The sequence below is a fragment of the Arachis ipaensis genome, chromosome B10 (genome assembly GCF_000816755.2).
Source record: "Arachis ipaensis cultivar K30076 chromosome B10, Araip1.1, whole genome shotgun sequence".
Taxonomy (NCBI): domain Eukaryota; kingdom Viridiplantae; phylum Streptophyta; class Magnoliopsida; order Fabales; family Fabaceae; genus Arachis; species Arachis ipaensis.
In genome coordinates, this window is record NC_029794.2 from 6,424,261 (window position 1) to 6,427,368 (window position 3,108).

At 38.5% G+C, this 3,108-nt stretch overlaps 1 long non-coding RNA gene across 1 annotated transcript in view; it reads right to left on the reverse strand.

The window, feature by feature from the left end:
- LOC110267611 overlaps window positions 1,992-3,108 on the reverse strand; it is a 1,888-nt gene continuing 771 nt past the window's right edge. Inside the window, exon 4 of the long non-coding RNA XR_002355426.1 lies at window positions 1,992-2,123. This is a non-coding gene — a long non-coding RNA (uncharacterized LOC110267611). The remainder of the gene's footprint in view (window positions 2,124-3,108) is intronic.

The window sequence follows — 3,108 nt, forward strand, 5'->3', positions numbered from 1 at the left end:
TTCATTACTGCTTCCACCTTAGCAGGATCCATGGCTATTCCCTGCTTACTCACCACGTGACCGAGAAACTTTACCTCACTCTTCCAAAACTCGCATTTAGATAACTTAGCGTATAACTTCCTGTTTCTCAGAATTTGTAGCACAGTTCGCAAATGATCAGCATGCTCCTCTTCAGTCTTAGAATAAACAAGAATATCATCAATGAAGACAATAACAAACTTGTTCAGATGCAGTCAGAAAATCCTGCCCATATAATCGATGAATACTGCTGGGGCATTAGTTAACCCAAAAGACATCACTGTATACTCATAATGACCAAAACGTGTTCTGAAAGCAGTTTTTGGAATATCTTCATCTCTAACCCTTATCTGATGATACTCGGATCGCAGATCAATCTTAGAAAACACACCTGCACCTTGTAACTGATCCATTAGGTCGTCCATTCTAGGTAGTGGATATTTATTCTTCACAATAATCTTATTCAATTGCCGATAATCGACACACAAGTGCATACTTCCATCCTTCTTCTTTACCAGTAACACTGGCGCTCCCCACGGAGAAACACTTGGTCGGATAAAATGCTTACCCAACAGATCTTCCAGCTGAGTCTTCAGTTCAGTCATTTCTAAAGGTGACATCCTATAAAGAGTAATCAAAATTGGACTGGCTCCAGGCACTAATTCAATTGCAAACTCAACCTCTCAGTTAGGTGAAAATTCATTAATATCATCCGGAAACACATCTGGAAATTCACTTACAATTGGAATCTGCTCTGAGCTCTGATCATCACATGACACTCCTACATTTTAATAACATAATACCTTGACATTCAGTCCTAGAACAGTTTACTATCATAGAGTTCAAATAGTAACTATTCACCACAACTGGCACTTCTGACCTTTCCGGCATAAACTATACTGACTTCTCAAAACAATCAAGCAAAATAGGATTCTTAAATAACCAATCTCCCGACTATCACAGTGCCACTTGCCTGCAGGATACATCGTGTCCCCTGTCACCAATACTGAGCCTCACCTTGCAGTTGATAAGTTCCAAATTCAACACATTGCTCCTCATGAACCTGTTGGGCCTGCAATGCTCGTTTCATAGCCTGAATCCAATTATCTGCATAAGTAGGATTTGAGGTTCCCCTAAAAGTCGGAAGGCGAACTTTCAAAAATGTAGCAAGTGTCATAGGACCGTCCTCATCATTATTGTTACCATGATTACCCTGATTTATCTGATTACCAGTGCCTCAGTTGTTGCCTGCAAAGCCACAGCCATATTTCCCAGAGCAGCCATAAAGTCTACTGGACCATTCCCTACAGGGCAAAGAGTAACGATGTATATTCTATCTCCATCTCACCCGCGATCACGTCCGCGAGTCGACATCTGGTTCTCATACACATTAAACAAGTGATATTAAGTTGATCAGTCTTAATATCGCAGGTCTAATGCTTTAAGTTCCAAATGCATGCTCACAAATGTTTATGCCATATATATCAGTCAGATATCCTAATAGCACATAAATACATATACAGAGAATGCACAGAAGCACAATCAGTCCGTCTTTCAGGCTCTATAGGAACGAACTGCTCTGATACCATAATGTAACACCCTACCACACAGAGCTTTACGCTTAAGTCGTAAAACAGATGTGGTGTGGTATTACGACCTCTAAAATAAAATGTATATATATAATAGCAGAAGAATTATAATATGCTAGGAGCCTTGAAGAATAGAGGAAATAAAAATTGCGAAATAAAAGCGCAACGCTCAAGGAATGAGTTAACTTGCGTGCTAAGGAAACCATAACTATTAAACATATGATAACAGAAGTAGGAATAGAGTGCCAAAGATAAAAAATAACAAGCTCTTAACTCAGCCTGCGAAGTCAAGACTGGCCGGAGAATATTTACACATATGTACATACATATCCAAAATCCAAAAGTACATATACACAGTCCTGCCTCTCCATAAACCTCTAAGAGGATCAAAAAGAATAAGTTATGCGGAGAGAAAGCTAAGTACATATATATTCATCACTGTACAACAAAACTACCTAGTAACCACTCCGCTTTAAGAGAGTCCAGATGCCTAACGAGGTGCCTCTCGACCTGCATCTGAAAAACAACAACATAGTAAGGAATGAGAACCGGAGGTTCTCAGTATGGTAAAGGTTCCACACACATAATATATAAGATCCTGGAATGCCAGAGGCAATCCTAGAACGCTGACACTCAGATTATAGAGCTTAAAGTATTAAATAGAAGCCATAAGAGGTGGTTTTCTAAGAATATTTAAACCTAACTTAATTTAACCTTAAATCTAAGTCCCATACTACCATTCCTCCATACCTCCAACTCCATCATGCATTTTCACAGACAAATAGACAGATAAAGACAAGCAAAGAAGGTTACAATTACTGCAGGTAACAAATACAAATTTAACATGGCAAATACATATAGGCACACCCAATTAAAGCACAAGCAAGTAATTCAAGTATTATGCATATGATGCATGCCTGTCCTATGGCTGATGAGGCTCATCTGTCGGTTATCCAGCCAACCCGACAAGTCTGAATTGTCCTTAGACTGTCCCCCGACGTGCATCCCCAAGAGTCTATGCATAGCTTTATCTCAAATAATCAATATTACTCAATGGGGGTAACATTCCCGGGAATTTATATAGTGCCCGGTCACACTTACGTCGTAGGGTCAACAGAGTATCGAGTTTTCAACCTGGTACACGTGGTGGCAAGCCACGGCACTTAATCCAGGGAACCTCGTATCTCAGATCCTTAAATTATTCAAGCCATATAAATAATTCAATTATAATTCATCAACATCCACATCATTCTCAATCGCATCTCATTCATCATCATACATCAATCATATTCAATCTTTTTCCTTCATTATCACACCTCCCATTCCGTCCATCAATAGTTCGAATTCAAAATATAATTCATTCTTTTCTAAATGAATCAAACTTAAAGCATGCTCATTTTCTTAATAACTTTAAATCAAACCATATAGCCTTTGAATCTAAATCTTTTTAAATAATCATATAAACAAAATCTCTAATTTTTATAAAATTTCGGCAGCATCT